This window comes from Crinia signifera, chromosome 7 (genome assembly GCF_055691185.1).
Source record: "Crinia signifera chromosome 7, ASM5569118v1, whole genome shotgun sequence".
Taxonomy (NCBI): Eukaryota; Metazoa; Chordata; class Amphibia; order Anura; family Myobatrachidae; genus Crinia; species Crinia signifera.
This window is the reverse complement of record NC_139223.1, coordinates 166,268,485-166,283,060: the sequence shown is the minus strand read 5'-3', so window position 1 is coordinate 166,283,060 and position 14,576 is coordinate 166,268,485. Positions and strand designations below refer to the sequence as shown.

The 14,576-nt window shown below is 39.7% G+C and overlaps 1 pseudogene; it reads right to left on the bottom strand.

The window, feature by feature from the left end:
• Positions 1 to 438: 438 nt before the first annotated feature.
• On the bottom strand, positions 439 to 1,342 carry LOC146021287 (putative olfactory receptor 2B3; annotated as a pseudogene).
• Between the last annotated feature and the right edge of the window lie 13,234 nt (positions 1,343 to 14,576).

Here is a 14,576-nt window from a genome sequence, read left to right as displayed (position 1 = left end):
ATGGTATGGGTAATAAAGAGTATGGGTCTGTGTGAATGTTGTGAAAAACTAAATATTGGAACTCAGGATCAGGAAGAAGTATAAACTAAAGTATACAGTAGTTGTTAGAAATTATGATAGTTAAGTGATGTTGATGAAGGGTTTTTAAGGGGGATGGTGGGATGGTGAGGAGACAAGGGTTGTTCTTTTACTGTAAATATATGGAGAATATGAGTATATTTTTTGTAATAAAAAGGTTGTAATCTCAATAAAGAAGTATCAATAACAAACCTGCACATCTCAAATTGAAAGCATTTAGATTGCTTTATTTTTACATTGCAATTGGACAAACCCTACTCAAATGTAATTGTATCTGCACATTTTGTATCTGCACGTTACATCTACCCCACCTAATATACTTAGATTGCCAATCTGATGACAGTCCTTTTTCTGTATTTTTCAAAAAGCTGCTTTTATTTCGTTATTCCTAAGTGTATATATCAAAGGATTCAACATTGGTGTAATTATTGCATAACAAATAGCAATGAATTTGTTCGTTCCTGGAAGAGAGCTTGACCTAGGTTTCATGAAGGCAGCGATCAATGAGCCATAAAACATTGTCACAACCGTCATGTGAGATCCACCGGTGGAGAAAGCTTTCCGCTGCCTGACTGCAGATGCGATTTTTAAAATGCTTAAAATAATTTTAAAATAAGATATTGCAATAAATTGCACTGGTACTATAAGAACAACCGTGCCAACTACAAAAATGACTACTTCAATAAGCAAAATATTTTCACAACCCAGTGATAATACTTCTAGCACTTCACATATGAAATTATTAATTTCTTTATTGCCACAACGATTAACATTGAGTGTAAGAGAAACAAGTACAGTGGGTGGAAGAAACCCACATATCCATGTAGCGATAGCAAGTCTCACACAAACCGTCTTACTCATGATTGTGGTATAATGCAGAGGATAACATATAGCTACATAACGGTCATAAGCCATAATAACAAGTAGAACACACTGTTTCCCCTAATGACAGACCAACATACATCTGTGTTGCACACTCAGCATATGAGATAGTTTTCTTTATCGACATCAGATCTTTCAGCATCCTCGGCACAGTGGAAGAAGAGAAGCAGAGATCCACAAATGAGAGGTTTTCCAGGAAGAAATACATAGGGGTGTGAAGGCTGACATCAGAAAGGATAATAATAATGATGGAAATGTTCCCAATTAATATGATCATATATACAAGTAGGAAGACAAAGAAAAGAATAACTTGTGTCCTGGGATCACTGGAAAGTCCAAGAAAAATAAATTATTTTATATCTGTGCTATTTTTCCAAGGCATTCTTTAAAATAAAATGTATAATGATCTCAATAATCTGTTATTAAAGATTTTGAGTATTAATTTTGCACTTTAAATTGTAAAAACTAGATTGGAAATCACCTACAAAGGTCTCAATGCAACAGATAATGCACGTACTTTAAACACTGCCCACACAAACGGGCAACCCCCCTTGCATGCCGAGTTATCCCGCACACATGCGAATGGATGTTTAGCATAAAAATCCATTTGCTGCTTGTGTGCGGGGAGGAAATCATTCGATGATCACAACCATTGAATGATTTCTAAGGTGCACGCAGATCTAAGACACTCTCTGGTGTCTCAGATCTGCCGGCTACCTTTACGGGAAGAGGGCAGGCAGCTGACATCCGATGACATCAGCTGCCCGCCCCCGGCACCCGCATCATTGTGGTATTACCATTGGTAAGCCAAGTAATTTCATTGGAACACCAATTAAATGCTGGGTGTTCCCATGGGCGCAACCCTCTCACGGGCCAGCGAACAAGCAGGCTGCACATGCGCATACATCGCACACCATCGCTTCCTTGTGCAAACTTGCAGGGGAGCGAATGGAGTTGAATAAGGTCCAATATGTCTATAAATACACATAAGCCTTATTACTGCAATGACAGTAGTAGATGGCTGCAGTGATCAGTTCTGTCTCTCTCTACCAACTTATTGGGATTGGGAACTAGTAGTGTCCCTGGATAATTTTGTAAATGTGGTCCTACCTGGGCAGCATCAGAGGTTGAACATGCCATGGCAGCATTACTGGAGGTTCTGTACTGCAGAGATGGAATAACAGAATGAAGGAACAAGGCACTGTAATTAGTTCAATGGGCTGTGCATGGGTCAAAACATTAGCACACAAAACAAGCCTCAAATCTCTGTCAGTCCACTGGGAATCTTCTCTGTTTGCCCTATGTCCAATCCTCCCCTGACTGTAAATATTTGTTATAGCCACTGAACATTGTACATATTGTGGAGACAGTAGCAAGCTGCTGAGCTGACATTGAGCCTAGGTGTTTCTTCAAACCAAGGACAATTGTGTTTCTAAAGGTGCCCATACACGGTGCGAGGGTGCCGTGCAATGCAATGCGTGCTCCCACGGGCATCCTATTGCACAGCACTTATAGTTGGTGCAGCCAGTACTTTTTGAACTAGCGTTGGATCACATTGAATCGCTTCGCAGGCAAATCGCATGGAAATCACATATGATGCAATGTAGTTCAAAACACACGGAACTATTGTACCACGTATGGGCACCTTAATAAATCAATTTAGCTCCTAAACCCAGTGAGATAACTGTAATTGATTTAGCTATATCTGTTATTATTTGGTGGGGGGTATGGATTTCGGTACACAGCCACCACCGCACGTCACTGCTCTGAGACTTCCACTTACATAGTTACATAGTTACATAGTAGGTGAGGCTGAATAAAGACTTGTGTCCATCTAGTTCAACCTATGTTTATAGTAGCTTATCCCTTGTTGTATAGTATGTTCTGATATTTTAAAGACAGATGTGAATGTTTTTAACCAATAAATGTTTATCCAACCTTATTTTAAACGTATTTATAGTGTCTGCCGACACTGACTGGCCCATTTTGTTTAACATTTTTATTAACGATATTGGGATGGGGTTACTCAGCAATGTATCCATCTTTGTGGATGATACAAAACTGAGCAGAGTTATTAAATCATCAGAAGATGTCACCACGCTTCAAAATGATCTTGTCAATCTAGATGAGTGGTCAAAAAAGTGGAAGATGAGGTTCAATGTGGACAAATGCAAGGTCATGCACCTTGGGAGATATAACCATTGTGCTAGTTATAACCTAAGCAGGGATGAATTGGGTAATTCAGTACTCAAAAAGGATCTAGGAGTCCAAATAGACAACAAACTAGGGTCTAGTGCTCAATGTAATATAGCAACAAAAAAGGCCAACAAAACTCTAGCATGTATTAAAAGGGAAACAAGGGATTCAAAAGTAATTATGCCTCTGTACAAATCATTGGTTAGACCGCACCTCGAATACGGAGTACAATTCTGGGCCCCACACTATAAAAAGGACATCAAAGAATTAGAAAAAATCCAAAGAAGAGCAACTAAGCTTATTAGGGGAATGGAGAATTTAAGCTACGAGGAGAGATTAAGCAAGCTGGGACTATTTACACTAGAGAAGAGATGTTTAAGGGGGGACATGCTCAACATGTACAAATATATCAGGGGCCAATATAAGGAACTGTCAAACACCCTTTTTTTTTGCTAGACAGGAATCTAGGACGCGAGGGCACGAGTTTAGATTAGAAGAAAAAAGATTTTGTTTATCTAGAAGAAAAAAATTCTTTACAGTCTCACACGCACGCGCGTCTCAGTTTCCGGGCGGCGGGGCGATGGGAACCCTGTCCGTCTCCGCTTCAGGGAGACAGACAGGGTTAGGGGAGGTGGTGGGGGAGAGCGGGGAGGTGGTGGGGACCCCGGGTGACCGCCGGCAAGCTGGCGGGGACCCGGGGGAAGTGCCGTCGGAAGGGGACACGCGTGCATCACGTGCGCGCGCGTCCCCTTTCGCAGATCAGATGGCGGCTGGCGGGGGATGGCGGCTGGCGATTCTTCCGCCATCGCCTGCAAAGACCAGGCCGGCTCCATCTGTAGCATCCTGTAGGAAGTCACTCGCTGCCTTACCTTGCAGCAATAGCCAATGGCAGTGGTCACTGTTATTGGTTTATGCAGTGTTTCATAGAATGATTGTATAGGTCATTACCATCATGCCTCCTGAAGTATTTTAAGATCATTGAACTGTGAGCTGCTGTAAATGAATAAGAAACAGATAACATAAAGGTTGGGTTTATATGTGCATAATCTGCAATGTTGTATGGAAACATAGAATGTGACGGCAGATAAGAACTGCTTGGCCCACTTACTCAGCCTATGTACATGCACACATGTAGGGGTAATTTACATAGCTCTCATGTCTTAGCCATGTGTGACCGAGTCCAATCTCAGTTGATATTGCCTGTTTTTTTTATATATATATATATATATATATATATATATATATATATTTGTGTTATAGGCTACTACACATGCAGCTCCCCTTGTAATGCTGCTAACACATGTGTATGGGCGCTCAGGGACTCGCCAGTCATACTGACCATGTGCATGTAATGAAGGTTATAGAAAATGCTGTAGCACAATGTACATAAAGTCAGTGGCGGATTTAGGGGGGGGGGGCACCCGGGCACGTGCCCCCCTGTCATTTATTTTGAAGCTGAGGACCAGGGCTTTCCAACGAGCACAGCCCCGTGTCTCTAGCCCCCCGGGAACCGGAGATATCGCCTGGCAAACCTGTAACGTTTTTTCCCCATAGGATAATATGGGACCCGTCAATTCCGACCCCCAGCCGGTTCCGACGGCTGCCAGTTCCCGCCCTGGCATTACAGAAGCTTGAGGTTGATTTCATTCAATTCCAAATCGCTGGGCCTTCAATATGATACCAGGCTCGTCCGAATCGGTCAATCAGTTCCAGAGATATTACGTGTAAACCGATTTTTTTCTTTTTGAAATGTAATTTCATGGCTGTTCATGTTCTTTGAGGGCAGATTACTCTGGAACCAAACGTTCCAGTTTCACTTGATCAAAATCATTCAAAGCCCACTCAAAAGTTCTTCAATATAATACTTGTCTCATGAAAATGGTTCAGTTGGTTCCGAAGATATAGCCGGTTAAATGAGATAACTGGTTAAAGGGGGGAGGGGTGGTTTTCTCTACCCCTCACACCAGAAAATGCAGGGACTAGGCTGGTGTAAAAGGGGCCAACCTGGGAATGCATTTTCTGGTGTGAAAGGGGTATTATTTCAAATAGCCGGGACCTGCAGTGCTCTGAATACAGCCAGGCTCTGCCACTGTCAGTGGCTAGCACTTCTGCCTGGCGGTGGCTGTCCCCCATTTACCACGAGCACGTATTCCCCCTTGGCAATGAGCATGTAATCCCACATGGCAACGAGCATGGAACCTCTGGCAATGAGCATAGAACCCTTGGCAATGAGCATGTAGAGAAGCAGCACTTATGTAGCATAATTTTTAATAGGCATTATGGTGTTTGGCATAACACATAATGGACATAATGGCGTGTAACTTAACGTGTAATGGATATTATGGTGTAAATGTTTAATGCAAGCCTTTGGTGGACAATGTCCCTGTTTATGAAGTGTATTGTGAATTTTGGCTTAATCTGTGTGGCATTATGTGAATTCTGGCTCAATCCATGTGACATTATGTGAATTTTGTCTCAATCCGTGTGGCATTATGTGAATTTTGGCTCAATCCATGTGGCATTATGGGAATTTTGGCTCAATCCGTGTGGCATTATGTGAATTTTTTCCCAATCCGTGTGGCATTATGTGAATTTTGGCTCAATCCGTGTGGCATTATGTGAATTTTGGCTCAATCCATGTGGCATTATGTGAATTTTGGCTCAATCCGTATGGCATTTTATGCATTTGGCTCAATCCGTGTGGCATTATGTGAATTTTGACACAATCCATTTGGCATTATGTGAATTTTGGCTCAATTCTGTGTGTGTTATTATGTAAATTTTGGCTCAATCCGTGTGGCATTATGTGAATTTTGACACAATCCATGTGGCATTATTTGAATTTTGGCTCATTCCATTTGGCATCATGTGTAAGGGGCAAGTATAATGGGGTCTAGTATTTTGTTGCATAATGTGTAGAAGTTGTATATGGTGTTGACACGCACCCTGTTGAGCGGCCACACACCCTTTTCTGGAGCGCGCCTTTGGCGCGCGCACAATTACATCCTTCACTTTTGTTGCCATGGTGGGCCTGCGTACTTTAAATGCCAGGGCCTATTTTTAATTCCATTCCCACCCTCTCCTGCCGCTCTCTTAGCATGTACACTGGCACCATTAACACCACCCCTCTCCCACCCAAACCCTTTTTTATCATGGTGCCCCCCCTGTCATTTTATCCTGGATCCGCCCCTGCATAAAGTAATGGTTCCATAAGTAAGTTACATTGACACAGCCATCTGGCAGTCACCATAAGGACTTTACCCAACAAAGTACATTGGAATAGATGATATTCAAGAAGCATGGAATAAATAAGGCCTTCATTTTATTCCTCAGTTGTCACCTACAAGGACCCCCCAGTCCACTCTTTAACCTATTGGTTAATTAGGCACTGGCAATGTATGTCTCTTTAAGCTACAGAAAAACACCTAAAAACTAATTGTTGTGAACTTTTCTTAAGGGCCATCAAGTGCCATCAGCCGTCCTCTGTTCCGTATCTCCCAGTTGGCATATACTCCTTCAAGCCGTATCCTGGGCTCTCTAGAATGGCACCCTCTGCATTCTCCTCAACTTCATGTTGAGCTTGACTCCTATAAAGGGAATCACTAACACACTTATACTGCTTTCACACTGCAAAAACCTGCATTCAACCCGATTTTCTAAACGTGGCTTAAAACTGGTCAAAAGCCAGTTAAACCCCTTTCATATTGCATGATGTAAAGGTATATTGCAGTTTAAATACCGTTTTGTACCTTTCAGATTCAACCCGTTTCACCCATAGAAAGCCATACAATGTCATTTTAAATGTTTTTTTCCTGCTTGTGGGCAGGGATCAAGTGTGGTTATCATTTATAGCAAATACCGTTTCTGAGCTGTTCAGACTGCAGGGAAAACGGCTCAGAAACATGTAGGATCCTGCTTTTAACACGTGTCAAAATACCGGTTTTCTGTAACCGGTAAATTGACAATGTAGCTTTCACATTGCAGCTGGAACCGTTTTAAAGCACTAAAAAAACAGCAATATACCGTGTTACAGCTGCAATGTGAAAGGGGTATTACACAATAAATGCAGCATAGGGGGTGTTTTTATTTAAAATGTTGTTTCTTTGAAGTGGCAGTTTTGGATACAGCAATTAATCTGCTGTTAATTATAATTGCGTAGACGAAAGATGTAAACTATCATAGGATTGCTTACTATGGAAAAAAATTCTACTCTATTAAAATAACATCTTATGATAAATTACCCCTAGGACTTCATTTGATAGCACAATACAACACATACCGATAGCAATTTATTTAGTTATGGTTTCAAAAATGATAAGTGGAGGAGATGGCCAAAAGGATCACAGTCCCAAATGAGTCCGGCTTCAATTCCCCAACATCCCAGGAACAAGCCTTTTGGCAAATGTGGGCCACCCAGGAAACCCCTTATCATGAGTGGCTATAAAAAACAGGTGGGCTACAAGGGCAGCTGGACTATTGCCACCAAAAAAAAAAAAAAAATACAAGAATGTGAGCTGTCAGGTCACCTAGGTGTTTTCTAAAAAAAAAAAAAAAAAATTAAATTACACAATTTGTGTTTCTTAACAATTATTATTTTTTTTTTTTTTTTCTTTTTTGTCATTAAAATACTTGGTAATAATGTTGAAAAGTAACACACTATACTAGAGTAAAACAATATTGGAAAAAAATATTGTTTGCATCTTAATATTATGTTTGTAGTTCATTTAAAAAAAATATTTATGGCATTGTGAAATTAATAACCTAGAGAACATCTTCACAAAGTTGGTCAGGACTCCACAAAGTTTATGTTTTCCAGGTGACATGTGGCTTGCTAAATTGTGTTAGTTGGTGATAAACATTGTACCTACTGGATTATCTGGAAAACGTGACCTGCGTGGCGTAACGAGGACCGAGTTTGAGAACCACTATGTACAATTATAAGCATTATTGTTTCAGTAGTTTTGTTGACAATTGGTTTTAAAAATACTACAGTATGTAACATCATTCTAAAAATCAAAAACATTATGCATTGATTTTTATGTGTTTTCAAAAACAAAACTTGATTTCCATGACCAACAATCGAAACCAAACTTTAAGTGTATGTTTTACTTTATTTGTAGAATAGTATAATGCTTGGAACAAACATACTTGCCACATATGTAGGACTATACCTTCCAGAACATAACAAATGTTTAAACTATTTTGTGTTGGCAGTATGAGCACAATAGTAGTCATTTTTTGTCCCTCACAAAAAGCCCGTAATGGTAAAAATATGCTGAACACTGAATTGTTCATCAATGACTTTCTGCCTTACCTGTCTCCCTCATTCCGTATTCTGTCAAAAGATGGTTCTAACTCCATGACTTGCTAATCATCAGGTGGCAGATGTTGTTGCTCCAAGAGAAATCAAGATTTCAGAACCTTAAAATGTTTCTATCATTGACTGAGTGACCTTATGCGTATGAGTGTTTATGTGTTCTGCAGGGGAATTGGGGAGCAATAGTGGAGTCAGTAGCCAAGAGAAACAGCCTGATCCAAGGATATATGTACTGTCCTCCTCTAGGTGGTCTCAGACCAATGTTTGTGCCATCTATAATACTCAGAACTTTATTTGAGCAACACCTTCCTAGTTTGGCTAAGAGTACATTGATTAGTTTATGTGTGTTCTGATGTGATTTTCACTCATATTTAAGCAACCTTTTCTGGGGTTTTTTCCCCATAAATTACTGATATGCATTTTACATCCGAGAATGCAAACTTGAATGAACGCAAATAATTGTAAATTTACCCCTTACACATTAGGGTTCATTTTCTTATGGGAACCAGTTAAACTTCCAGTACATTTTTATAGTGTGGGAGGAAACAGGAGCACCTGGAGGAAACCCACTCAAGCACGGGGATAATATACAAACTCCACACAGTTAACGCCAAGGTGGGACTCATACTCATGATCTCACTGCTGTGAGTCATGAATACTAACATTTAGACTCTCTGTATGAATTGGGAATGTACATGTACTGTAGAATAATGTGTATAGTGAATAAGTACTATTATGCATTTCAAGTGTATGACATAAAGACTCTCCAGAGAGAAAGAAAGGTTTACATTGGATGGATTGTGTTAACGTAATATGTTTTAGTATGTTGTATTACATGTTCCTGACTTCCTATCTTCCCCAGCTAGGCAATCCAAAACGTATTAGTCAACTGGTATGTGTTTTGAGCTACAGTACCTAATATATCTAATTCTTTTTATAGCTACCTTTAAGTTCAATAACAATTTAAAAGGCTACATGTAATCCAAGGAGAATTAGATTTGGGTGGGGTTTTTCTTCAAAGTGATATTGCAGTGTAAAAATAAAGCAGTCAGTATTTTCCCTTCACAGAAACAGAATAACTCACCCAAATATAATTCTCTCTGCACATGTTGCATCTGCAGCCCATCAGTGCACATGGTTTTGTCCAGCTAAGAAGGAATTTGACTCTAAGAGTGAACTAGAATAAGGCCCCATGTGTATTTTATGACAGATAATTTAACAAAAAGAGACAGTTTGCCGTTCACATCTAATGACTTTTTTTTTATTGTTGCTTTTTAAAAACAGAACATGACATAGAATGGACAGAAGGTAAACATTCTGGTGTTTATGAATACAGTTCAGTAATTTCTATTCATTGATTAAAAAGATAGCACTGTCTAGTAGTAGGTGCTTGCTAAGAAGTAAAGCCATGTACACAATTGACAGCCTCTGCAAATTTCGACTGAGCCCTGTGCACTGACTATTTGGCCCAGCGATAGAGACACACACAGGGCAATTCATGCAAACTTACCAAACAATTTTGCCAATGTACTGTAGTCAAAATAACTTAGAAGAGTCGCTTTGTGTGCGACAATCATTTTAGTTTTCATTAAACAGTTTTAAGAGTATCAAGAAATAAAATGTTATACAACTTACAGCCAGAAAAGAAATTGGTTCTAAGATAAGATTTGGTTAAATGTCCAGTAAAATGAATAATACCAAATTTGGGCATAATATATAATAAGCAGGGACGTAGTATATTAAGTTGGAAATGGAAAGGTTGATAGTGTCTAAAGCTATCTCAAAATGGCTGAAATGCACAAGGTTTACGTGGACAAAAGATCAACACAAGCAAAAGGTTCTCATGAAAATGATCTACAAATTAAAAGTTGAGTTTTCATGATAGATTTCATCACACGGACCACAAATTGATGCATTTCTCACTTCACTCACTCTGCTTTGGACATGGTGCCTTGCTCCGCTACCACTGCAACCTGGCACACTTTACCACACTTTACTATTCCCAATTAGAGTCCATGTGCACGGTAAAGTATAAAAAAATTCAGCAAAAGAAAAAAGCGATGTTAACCTTTTCATGTGTGGATCATCGCCATGTTAAGCATATGGTTTCAACTTATTGACTGTTGACATATCATCCGAATACCAGTAAGCTGAATGATTAAGAGTAAGTTTATTCTTTGTATATCTACAGCAAAATACTCTAATAATTTGATTTAAGAATAAAGATATTTACATAGTCACTAGTTCTCTTCTAGGACTGCCATTCAGATGGAAATTAGAGGCACTGATAAAATTAATTATTTCACAGTGTTATATTTATTTTTATTGCAGGCCCCTATAGCTAAATATTTCAGAAATGTGCTTGTTTCAAAGTTACACTAAAATAAATTTCTGCAGAACCGATTTGTTAAGTTTATTGTGTAAATATGTTCTTTGAAAATGCTTAGAGGACATACCTGGCTACAAACTTTAGCAAATGTTCGATAATGATTTTTTTTTCTTTCAGAAGAGCCCATACTAATATATCTCTATTATTCCTGGGTGAGCTATACCCTGGTGTATACAATATGCCTCACATGTACAATTAATTCAATGTTCTACAAAAACATAAAAATGTAACCTTTGCATAACAGGGGACCCTCTTCCTGTGAGATTCTATGATGTTGCTGATCATGGTAAATTTCTTATGACTTTTAGTTTTAACATTTAAAACTTTACAATAAAGGTGTTTGCAATGCGCATCAGGTGCATAATAAAGTTGTAGCATACTTACCTACTGTCCTGGAATGGCCAAGAGACTCCCACAAATCAGGTGCCCCCCCACCTTTGGAAAGGATTTAAAGGCCTTCTGCATCCTACCAGACCCCCTCCATTCATCCCCCAGGTAACCACTTCCCGAACACAAGTGGGTGGAGAGACCACAAGTGGCGGATGTAAAATGGATGATGAAGTCACTCTGAATCAATTACTTATAGCCCTGTTCTTCTATAGAATGCCTTTTAAAAGCACTGTATTCAGGGTAAGTATGAGTACTAGCCATGAGGCTGAACATATACTGAAGCTAAATACTTAGTGATGAGTCATTTCATTGACTTTTTTTAAAAGAGCGGCACCTATTCATGACCATTTAATGGTGCAGAGGTGCATATCATTCATACGATATATAAACCATTATATCCTTATGGTTACACTGCTTGAAACTAAATGGGAATACAGCACAGTATCTGTATTCTTAGAATCATTGTCCCAGCATGCCACAGAATGGCACCTTTTTAGTGACACCAGCAGCACTGGTTCTCCCCAGCACTGATTCTGCAACCACCTTGTGCAGCTCTTCTACTCTCAGCAACTGCTTCAGATTTCTGTCTCCACTCTACCCAATTTCTGTGGGGCAGGCCAGTCCTCCTTCTCCCCAGCCGCATTGCAGGGTGCTCAGTGTCCTTCCCCCAGCTTCAGGAGGCACCTCAGGTATGGCAGCTCCACTGTGCATAATATTAAAAGGGATAGGAACACCAAACATGATATCACATTTGGCAATAAATTGAAATCTTCTTCATATAGAAGGAAAACTCTGGACATTTTTAAGTGATAGAAAATGAAGCATTATATTTACTAAAGGTTGATTTTTGTTGATGGTCTATACCTATTATTATTATTATTATTATTATTATCATTATTATTATTATTATTATTATTATTATTATCATTATTATTATTATTAACATTATTTTTTTATGTTTTTTTGTTTGTTTGCTTTGTCAGTGTTGATTGATTTAGAATAGCTATTAATCAATGTTGGTCTTCCAGGGCTAGAACGCACACTGTTTGACATTTAAAATTGAATATAAAAAAAATCACCTGTTAGTAAATGGGTTTTAGCCCAAATTATTCAGCATTGACAATAACTACATAAAATAATAAATACATTAAAAAATCAACCAACTTCGACCAAAGTTGACCTTTAGGAAATATATCCCTTAGACCAGGGGTGGCCAAACCTGTCCTCAAGATCTACCAACAGTGCATGTTTTCCAGGCAACTTGTGGATCTATAGTAGGAATGAATGAAGCATGTTTTAAAATGTGACAGTTAGTAATGACTACAGCTGTGCACCAGCTAGGTGATCTGGGGAATGTGACAGTTAGTAATGACTACAGCTGTGCACCAGCTAGGTAACCTGAAAAACGTGGACCGTTGGTAGATCTTGAGGACCGGTTTGGCCACCCCTGCCTTAGACTCACTAACTGATCTCAAGCACCTGTTGAACGCCTTGCATACTCTCCTGTGTTTTGATCTAGTGTATCTGACAAATCTCCTCTTCTTTTGAGTAGTGGTTATAGTGACTTCCTGGTTACTGTTTTGGCTTTTTATAACCTGCTTCTGCTCATTTCCTGGTACCAGATGGCTGCTTGGTCCTGAACTGTTGTTTCATGGCTTCCAGTTTTTTACTTACCTACTGTTCGTATAGGTTCTACCTGCTTCATACATGAGGAACCCAGTCAGAGAATTTTGATCTCTATATCCCTGGGCAACACCACTGAAATGTTAAAATCAATATTTTTACCTCTGTTCTGAGTATACACAAATCCTACAAGTATGGCCAACTTTTAATATGGTACCAGCAGTTTTGACAGGATAGACTGGCTCAATAAACATGGATGCCTCTAGTAATGTATTGAAATTGAGTTTGTGAATACCAACTTAACAGAGTGGAGAAAAAAGAGAATCATGCAGTACAGTACTTCCAGAGCATTTTGGAGCAGGTTGATGCTATCCAACATCACCATGTGCATTCTGAACAATCTCCTGTGGCTTTTGTTTAAGCTGCAGGAGGCTCATATAAACTATGGGCACCTAACCTCTTGAAGTTTGAAGGGTACTCTGAATGTTTTTTTCAATACAATTGGAAATACAGGCTGCTAACTGCACCTTGGAACATCTGAAGGTAGAAACTGCATCTGAAGTAATCGACATCTGTAACTTTTATCATATTCTTGTTGCCTGTCAAACCCAGATGAGTGAAATCTATCTGTGGGCCAAAATACCATACCATTTAGGCGCTCCATTGGAACAATGAGGTTTTTGTCACCACCTTCGGACAGGGCTTATCTGAACATGTCAGAGATGAATTGGCATCCAGAGTGCTGCCACCATCCATGAAGTTTATATCCATCTGCATTAAAGTGATCTTAGAAAAGGGACTGTCCCATCATTATTATTATTATTATAATTTTATTTATAAGGCGCCACAAGTGTTTCGCAGCGCCGTACAAAGGAACAATACAGGGAGACAAAGCTTGGCATAACATTGAATAAATAACAAAAATACCGTACAAATAAATAGCGCCACATTACAGCTTAAAATGTAAGTAGTGAGGACTCAATCAACATACAACTAGAGGCTTGATGCCAATGATGGAGAGGAGTATGCGGACAAAGATGGTCACTGAGTGTTGGAGTATAGGAGAGCTGTGAGTGAAATGTGAAGAGAAGTGGGCTTTGACAACAGGAGGGAAGAGGGCCCTGCTCAGAGGAGCTTACAATCTAGTAGGAAGGGGAGACAGACAGATTACAAGAGGTGCAAGCGAGTGGGTGGTGGTTAGATAGCAGGATGTAAACAGGCAAGGGGTCGGAGAACCAGCTGGTTTATGCAGTGGAAGGGTATGCTTTGATGAATAGGTGAGTTTTCAGTGCCCGTTTGAAGCTTTGCAAGGTCGGGCAGAGTCTAATGGAGCGAGGGAGTGCGTTCCACTGAAGGGGTGCAGCACGGGCAAAATCCTGTACTCTAGCATGGGAAGCAGTGATCAGGGTGGAGGAGAGACGACAGTCGTCAGCCGACCGTAGAGGGCGGGAGGGTGTATGAATGGAGGTGAGGTTAGAGATATATGGAGCAATGGAATTAGAGATGGCCCTGTATGTGAGTGTGAGGTGTTTGAAGAGGATTCTGTAGGGGAATGGAAGCCAGTGCAGATTTTGTTGAAGGGGAGTGGCAGAATAAGAGCGGCGGGAGAGGAAGATAAGCCTGATAAGATAAGATAATCATTAAAACTAAAGATTTGTTTCCACAATCCTCAGTCTCTCCTAACATTTATTTAAGTAGTGT